The following is a 9,519-nucleotide window of genomic DNA, read 5'->3' on the forward strand; positions in this document are numbered from 1 at the left end:
AAGCATGGGGGAGCTGCTGCCCAGATTTCGTTTTAGAAATTCTACAAGGACTGCTGTTGGTATTTTGGGCATATCGTTTTGTACAAAATTGATGTAGGGTTAATTCTAAATTGTATGATACCCTAAGACACATTTCTATAACTTTTATTGAGGACACAAATCCTTTTTCCCTCAATTACCCCTTCAAAACTAACCGACAATACAAGCCAGTAGGCTGTCCAGAATTCACATTTTGATAATTTTGGCGAGTTTGACGAGTTTAGGTTAAGGTAAGGGTTTTTCTTCTAGTTTGGAGTTTATGGTGTGGTTATTAAGTGTATTATACGTTGTGTAAATGGCTGGAAATAGGTAAATTCCATAGATATGCTTGATGTTCGAAACAAACCAAATTGGAGTTGCTATAGTTAAATTATAGTCGAAGCAAGGTGTTATGCTTGTGGTGTGTGGCCGCAGGTGCATGGTGATATGTTGCAGGGACTAAAAGTGTTCTAAAATAGGTGGGGAAGCTTCTGGTTGAAGCCACATGACCCTCCGCTTCGTACAGTTAAAGGTTTTATGAACTAGAAACTAAAAACCCTATTTTGATATCGTAGCTTTGAGCGAGTCGCTTGGAGTTTGTATTATGTAATATTGAAGTGAATTTCTTGTATATATGCTGCAGGTTGTTGTTGTTGGTTGGCTATATTGCTTAGGGATGTAATTGGAAATTCGAATAGGGCATGTTATAGGGGAGGTGCTGCCCAATTTCTGTTAACTTTCTAGCTAACTAAAGAACTAGTCGAGGAAGCGAGCGAGGAAAGGAGTTCTATGAATACTCACATATAACTTAAGACGCTGAAAAGTCTAGGGTTGTTGACATTCATATTGCTTTTGTGTTAAATAGGTTCAAAGGACGACGAGGCGAATGCGGTAAATATTAATCCATAAAAGGTATGTAAAGCTATTCCTTCTTTTGGCATGTTTTGGTATAAGTATGTAAAGCTATTCCTTCTTTTAGCATGTTTTGGTATAAGTATGTAAAGCCTATCTATTCTTTCTTTTGTGCATGTCTTAGATCCAAGTGACAAGTGATATGTGTATGAAGCTTGGGGTAAATCTATTCATGAGCTCTGAACATGATTCATGATTCATAATTCGTGTTCACTATTGAATATTAAGACTCTTAAAGTAGTTAAGCTTCCATTCCTCAAGTCTTCTATATGCTAAAAAGTAGCGTATGTAAAGTTATTATTCCTCTCCTTTGGCATGACTTAGATGTAAGTATTGTGTATATGAAGTTTGAAGTTATTCCACTCTTAAAACTCTGAGGGTGAGTTAAGACTCTTGTTCACTTCCTACTGATTAAAACTCCTGTAACAAGTTGAGTCATTACTTTTCAAGTCTTCCATGTGATAGGAAGTGGTGCATGTGAAGCTTGTCTTTTCCTGCTTCTAGAAAGACTAGACTAAAGGTTCTATAGGACATGGATTTGGATATAGCCCCATTTATAGATTCTGGATGTAACTCATGATTTGTATCCACTTTTGAATGATAAGGGCCTTGAAGTAGTTGAATTACGAACCTTGAGCCTCCTATAGGTTGAATAGTGTTGGGATGTGTAAGCTCCTATACCTAGGGGTTCTTGAACATGCTTTATGATGATATCTAAGGGATGTTTGATATGTTACAGAGTTTTGCATACACGTATATACATTATGATATATATATGGATCAAGCCGGACGTACCTTGGTACATTTTGCTATGTAAAGATCGGGTCGTACGTTCCACGACAGATTATGCATTATATGGATCAGGCCATCATACCTCGGCATTATTATGCATTATACGGATTAGGTCGTCGTACCTCGGCATCATCATATAATATATGGATTGGGCCATCGTACCTCGGCATTATCATGTGACATATGGATTGGGCCGTCGTTCCTCGGCATGTGCTTGCTGTATACATGAATCGGGCTGTACGTCCCATAGTGCTAATAATATGCATATGCCTATCATGATATATGATATGTTTATAACACCGAGTCCCCGAGCGGGCTGGATACGGTACGTGATAATGTTATACATGACTTTATTTTACGAGATACAGGTACAATACCCTATTAAATGCTATACTTGGTTTCCTGCATCACTGTTTTAGTTGTTATCTCAATTATGTATGCTTATAAACTTAGTATATGTATCGTACTGACCCTTCTTTCCTCGGGGGGCTGTGTTTCATGCCCGCAGGTACAGATGTTCATTTCAGAGATCCGTCAACTTAGGATTTCTGCTCAGCTATGTTGGAAGTGCTCCACTATTTTGGAGCTTAGCTTTTGGGTACTGGTCCTACGATGTATATATTTGTTTATGCAGGGGTACGGCGGGGGCCCTGTCCCGCCATATATTGTCATTTCTATTCTTAGAGGTCTGCAGACATATGTGTGTGGGTTGTTTAGGAGTTTATTTCGGTTATGCCTATGCGATATGTTGTAAAAGCTATTATGTTGTGGAAGCCTTGTCAGCTGGCTTTCCCTTTCATGACATGATGCAAATGAAAGAGGCTACACGTGTATGAATATTTTATCACCCACTAGGTTCATGTGTTTGGTTCCTATATCTAGGAGTCTATATGAACATGAAAAAGTTTTAACCTATTGAGGTTTTTGTGAGCAGTATCATGTTATACATAGTCCAATTTGACTATAGTCGACAGATAGGTACACGGGGGTCTAGGTCAGACCCCAGTTGTAGCCCACGGGGTTGGGTCGTGACAGAAATGGTATCAGAGCAGTTCGTCCTTAAAATGTCTATAGACCATGTCCAGTAGAGTCTTATTTATCGGTGTGTTGTGCACCACATCTATAGACAAGAGGCTACAGGACATTTAGGATGTTACCTTCTTTCATATCTAAGATCGTGCGGTAGAGCCAAGCTATAGGGAATGAAATTCCTCATACTAACCTGTGATTTTAGCAGGAGGACGATGCCGATAGAAGAAAGTAATTGACAATATTGGAGTTACGAAGCACGCAGGTAAGCAAAGGCACGAAGGACCTATGTCAGGTAAGGTGTTGCAATATGATTGATATATAAAGTTGAAAAATGAATGGGAAAGTATACAGGAAAGTGTAACAGGTGCAGTTTGAGTGGACATACGAGGTAGGTCCCTTTCCATACTATTAATTATGGGCGCCTTGTATGGATGTGATGTGAGATGATATGAATATATACGTGTGCCTTGGGTAGCTGCGATATCATACGATACGGATATATATATGTGTGCCCTGTGAGGCATTATTGGTATTTTCTGCATGCAGGTATTGAGATAGTAAGAAATACAGAGGAAACTCTGCCCAAATTTTCCTAGAAATAAGAAGAGAATGAGATACAGGGCTGTAGTATGTCTTGAAAGGTTGTGTGATGACGAAAAGGATATCTAGTGCAAGGAAATAAAGAGTAATATGGAATTCCTTGCACCCAACCAAAAATGGATATGAGAAGGAGGAATAATAGAGAAGTTCTAATATAGGTGTTCAAGATAGATGTGATTAATTAAGTATGAGTACCGAACAAAAAGAGAAATAGACAGTTACAAATTGAAAGTATAGTATGATGAAAGGTAGTAAGATAAGGCCCCTACTACAACGAAGTTAATATGGTTATAATCAGGATTAGAAGTGAGCCTTAAGCACCTGACAAAGATGAAAGTTCAGGAGGCATAAAGAAGTATTGTGTATATGTGACTCCACCTTGATGATTAGTGAGATCCTGTAAGGAGAGGGAATGTCGATTTGCAGGACAATTGCTGCATTACGAGGTTATTAGAAGAATAAGTGGTATCCACTAGAATAAGATTAGTATAATGACGGAGCTTGAAACACGAATCATCAAAGTATAAGTACTCCCAAGTGGAGAATTTGAACCAAATATGAGCACGAGCTAATTACTGATTGGGATGAATGGAATATGGCTTTGAATGCACTGCTACATTATGGATATTACTCGAGTATCAACCATTAGATGAGATTTTATATGATATATTGCGAATATTAAAGCACCCTATGATTGTGTTAGGGTTTTCTATAAAGGCAACCTAACGTGGGGATGATTTAACAAAAAATATAGATATGGTGCAGCACGTTAAATATGTTAAAGTAGAATTATTCACGTGTGAATAGCTGAAAATAAATGGAGGGTGACATGGGTACACCCTAAAAGGGGGAAAGTAGACAAGAGAAGTACAAGCATAAGAGAAAATCAACTGACACTATCGTATATAAATGGGAACGCTTAAACTTCAAATGAGACCCCATAAAGGATGGATGCGATCATACCCGCACTAATGCACTGGATTGCGTCAAAACTCTAAAGGTAAGCATGCTTGGGTGAGAGTAGCACTGGGATGGGTGACCCCCTGGAAAGTGAAAGAGGAAATGGAAAACAAGTATCCGTACCTATTTCCTACATCTACAAGTAATCCTAACCTTTGGAACTCTGATATTGATTGCTCGATGAAAGTATATGTTATGGCAACGGGATAGAGGACCTTTCCATATTATTGGTATAAGGTTCAAAGGAAGGTTGTAGTTTACATTCGAGGATGAATGTTCTAAAAGGGGGAAGGGTGTTACACCCCGTACTTTGGTACCTTGGAACGCTTCGTAAGCTTCTTAAGTCTGAGAAGGCTCTTAAGTTTATTAGAAGTCGTCATGTGAGTTGGATAATCTATAAAACTATTAAATAATCCTACGGAAAGGAGAAGGAGATACTCCATAAGAGAGAAGATTGGAAATAGGGTTACAAGAATCCGAAAGAAGTTGGAGGCTAAGTAGTGAGTCGTAGGACTCGACGTAATTGTGAAAGATATTACTTGGGACATTTTGCATACTAAGCTGCTTGAGTACACGTTGAGCTTAAATAGCAAGGAATGCATAGGCTCTTGAAGTAAGATGAGATTATGAACCCACGAAAGAGAAATAAGGAAATGACATGCCTACTCGAAGCAAGTAGGTGATGCACCTACTTGGACAAGCAGGTGATGCAGCAGCTTGGGGTGGACCCCATTGCCACATGGCAGCATGTGATTGGCCGTATGGGTTAAGATGGTACCCTAGGAGGCTGCCATGTGTCATCCCTCGGGGATGACACATGGCACCTTCTAAAGAGGTACACATATATGCCTTATGATGACTATTAACTTGAGTCCTTAGCCAAAAACAAATCAGCAGCAACATGAAATAAGAACCCTAATCCAAGAGAGGAAAGGGTGACGACTTAGGAGGAAAAAAGAGGTAAGTTCCTAGATTTATTTCCGTAAATTAATTATTTAAGGTATCCTACGGTGATATGATGGTGTTTAACAACATAAAAATTATCGTTAGGGAAAAGAGGAGGTTTTTGTTCTTGTTAACAGACCCGTTATTGAATGATACTGCTGTTAGTAAAATGAGTATAACGCCTTGTGTAAGGCTTAGTTTCAAGTGATTCAAGATGTTTTGGAAAGATATTTCATAGGGATATAACTTTCATTTAGTATCTAAAAACCATTTTTGCTTTTCTCTGCTCGAAAAAGGGTGGTGAAGCATGGGGGAGCTGCTGCCCAGATTTCGTTTTAGAAATTCTACAAGGACTGCTGTTGGTATTTTGGGCATATCGTTTTGTACAAAATTGATGTAGGGTTAATTCTAAATTGTATGATACCCTAAGACACATTTCTATAACTTTTATTGAGGACACAAATCCTTTTTCCCTCAATTACCCCTTCAAAACTAACCGACAATACAAGCCAGTAGGCTGTCCAGAATTCACATTTTGATAATTTTGGCGAGTTTGACGAGTTTAGGTTAAGGTAAGGGTTTTTCTTCTAGTTTGGAGTTTATGGTGTGGTTATGAAGTGTATTATACGTCGTTTAAGTGGCTGGAAATAGGTAAATTCCATAGATATGCTTGACGTTCGAAACAAACCAAATTGGAGTTGCTATAGTTAAATTATAGTCGAAGCAAGGTGTTATGCTTGTGGTGTGTGGCCGCAGGTGCATGGTGATGTGTTGCAGGGACTAAAAGTGTTCTAAAATAGGTGGGGAAGCTTCTGGTTGAAGCCACATGACCCTCCGCTTCGTACAGTTAAAGGTTTTATGAACTAGAAACTAAAAACCCTATTTTGATATCGTAGCTTTGAGCGAGTCGCTTGGAGTTTGTATTATGTAATGTTGAAGTTAATTTCTTGTATATATGCTGCAGGTTGTTGTTGTTGGTCGGCTATATTGCTTAGGGATGTAATTGGAAATTCGAATAGGGCATGTTATAGGGCTATAACTTTCGAATAGGGCTATAACTTTCATTTAGCCTCTAGAACCCAGTTTTGCTTTTCTTTGCTCGAAAAAGGGTGGTGAAGCATGGGGGAGCTGCTGCCTAGATTTCATTTTAGAAATTTTACAAGGACTGCTATTGGTATTTTGGGCATATCATTTTGTACAAAATTGCTGTAGGGTTAATTCGAAATTATATGCGACCCTAAGACATATGTATATAACTTTCATTAAGGACACAAATCCTGTTTCCCTCAATTACCCCTTCAAAACTAACCGACAATACAAGACAGTAGGCTGTCCAGAATTCACATTTTGATAATTTTGGCGAGTTTAGGTTAAGGTAAGGGTTTTCCTTCCAATTTGGAGTTTATGGTGTGGTTATGAATTTTATTAGACATTGTGTAAGTGGCTGGAAATAGGTAAATTCCATAGATATGCTTGACATTCGAAACAAACCAAATTGGAGTTGCTATAGTTAAATTGTAGTCGAAGCAAGGTGTTGTGCTTGTGGTGTGTGGCCGCAGGTGCGTAGTGATGTATTGCAGGGATTATCCAAATAGGTCTATTAGCGACTTTGTGCAGCCCTTAGCCTCTCTTTTATAAGTCTCAACTTCTCCATAGAATCAAACACCAAATTGGGACCAATAACACCACCTCACCTACGTCAAACCATCCCACTGAGGACCTACAAAATAAAACACGAGTACAAGTCCCAAAAGTAGACCGGACATATATATATACAACAACTAGCTAGTCTCAAAAAGCAAAAGATGGGACATCCATACTGAAGGATACAGAAGTTATCTATAATCGCCAAGTGCTCACCCTGGTTTCCAAAATCTAGCTACAACAGGCTCGATCTATTCGTGAGGGTAGTTGGTGCTCGATCCTGCATCACAAAAGTATATGCAGAGTGTAGTATGAGTACCAAGACAACATGTACCCCGTAGGCATCATAGGCCGACTGAGCAGAATAAGTGAAAACAATATGAAAAAGAGAAATAAGCCTAAATAGGAGTCAACATAATCATCACAAGGGAAAACTGTACTATCTATGAGAACTATAGCTAACTATACCCAACAGGACCCCCATAAGCCCAGCCGGGACATTCGTGCGCAAGTTAAATAAAAACCCAAATGAATCCCCATAAGCTCGCTGAGTACATAGAATAGCTATAACTACCAAGGCTGGGAACCAAGAATCTGTGATGTCAGGAACTAAAGTACTGTATCATTTTCAAACCCAGAATCTCTAAGAGTCAGCAAACTAGGAGTGCCTTAGGGGTCGAGGTCGGGACTGGGACCCAAATGCTCGCCCTAATATCCAATGTGGCCAAGGCCGGTACCCGAATGCTCGCCATAATATATCAGTATGGTCGAGATCGGGATTGGCTACCTAGATGCTCCTCGATAATTGATAACAGAGGCTGGGATTGGGAACCCAGATGCTCACAGATAATTCAGAATGGAGGTCGGGACTAGGCACCTGGATGTTCACAAATAATTTATTCCATAGAGAAACAAACGATCACAAATTTTATTATTGCCAACGCATCTCAAAAGTTATGACTATACCTAGTTATGGATGAGGGTGTTATTAAGAGCACTACTAGGCACTAGCCCGCTACACCATTCTACAAGGATCTAAGTCCACCGGAGCGATGCCGGGGCATATAAAACACGTTTACATCCTATACTAAGTCCAATATACTCCACAGTATCAACAACATGCTCATTCAACTCTCCTACAATACTAACAAATAACGGCAAGATATACATGCTTCCAAATACCTAAAAAATCCGATAAAAAGCCTAAAGCGTGATTTCTAACACCTAAGATATACAATTAAACCCCCCAAACCAAATTCCAACTATTTCAACATACTTTCAGACATTCCATCTCAATCTAAAGAAAGGAAAACCGTAGCCTACCTATAGGCTAAGCACGTGAGCTCAAATTCACTATGCTAGAATTTTCCCTTCTGAACGTCCTTAAAATGTTGCCATACTATCAAAAACAGAACCACAACATCGATATGGTCATTTAGACACTAATTCCATAATTTTTGTAGATGGACCAATTTTAGGGTCTAAAATGGAAAATCTGGGACCCACATCTGAAATTCTGGATTTTACCCTAAAAATAGGTTCTAAACATCATACCAAGCTCACAATTTAGATTTATAACATAATTCGGGGTGAAAAACTATGCGGGGTGAGCATGCAACAAAAACTCATAAATTCCAACTAAAAGACCCAAAAATGGAAGCATCAAGATTAGCTAATTCCGAAGAAACGAGACCCTTCCAACCCAAACAAATTACACTATGTTGATCCTTGTGAAACCCCACATTCTAGTCTCAAAAATCATTCAAATCGGAGTTCATATGATCAAGTTATAATTCACCAAAAATGATCAAAAAGCATCTCCAAAAACAACTAAATCAGTGACTAAACACACATTTTTACCTCAAAAGAAGCTTTCCCTCGCATTTTTGAGCTCACCATGAGATTTCTCATGAAATTATCTTGAATTTAGACCCTTGAAGCACCAAAATCGGATTTATATAGGCCAAGAAATAACTTCTCAAACTTCTTCAAAAAATCATTCCAAAATGGACACTGATGCAAATAAAATCAAGATTTTCAGCTGAATCAAATGCCCCAAATTAGTTTCTGATTCTCCAATGCGTTCTCCTCAAAAATCACACAAGTTTTCTTTTTGAATCACCCAATTTGGACCTCTAAAACTCAAGTTATGGAGTTTTAAAGTTGAGTGAAAAACCCAAAAATGGGTTTGCCTTTGCATCAGATTTTCTTCAACACAGATTTTAGAAAAGTCCAAAATCTCCGATGAGGTGCTCGGGATTCATTCGGAACTCGATTAAAATAAACTAGATATGCTACTCCACTAAATTCGATATTTCGGACTCAATGACGCATTTAGAATTTTCATACGATATCATTTTAATAAAAAGTGAGTCCCACACCTAAGTGTCATTTTAAGCACATTCCACAATGGGGCTCGAGATTAGATCGAAAGACTCAGAAAGCAAACGAAGGTTCATTCTAGACCAAAATATGAAACTAACCGTGCTACCAAAATTTTCATCCGAGCACATTTTTTAAGAATATTGACCAAAGTCAACCATAGGCTAACTTTCAAAGTCAAAAGCGCCAAATGGCCCCCAAACTCGTATAGATTGCCTCGATAGTCATGCCAAA

Source organism: Solanum dulcamara, chromosome 10, assembly GCF_947179165.1.
Source record: "Solanum dulcamara chromosome 10, daSolDulc1.2, whole genome shotgun sequence".
Taxonomy (NCBI): domain Eukaryota; kingdom Viridiplantae; phylum Streptophyta; class Magnoliopsida; order Solanales; family Solanaceae; genus Solanum; species Solanum dulcamara.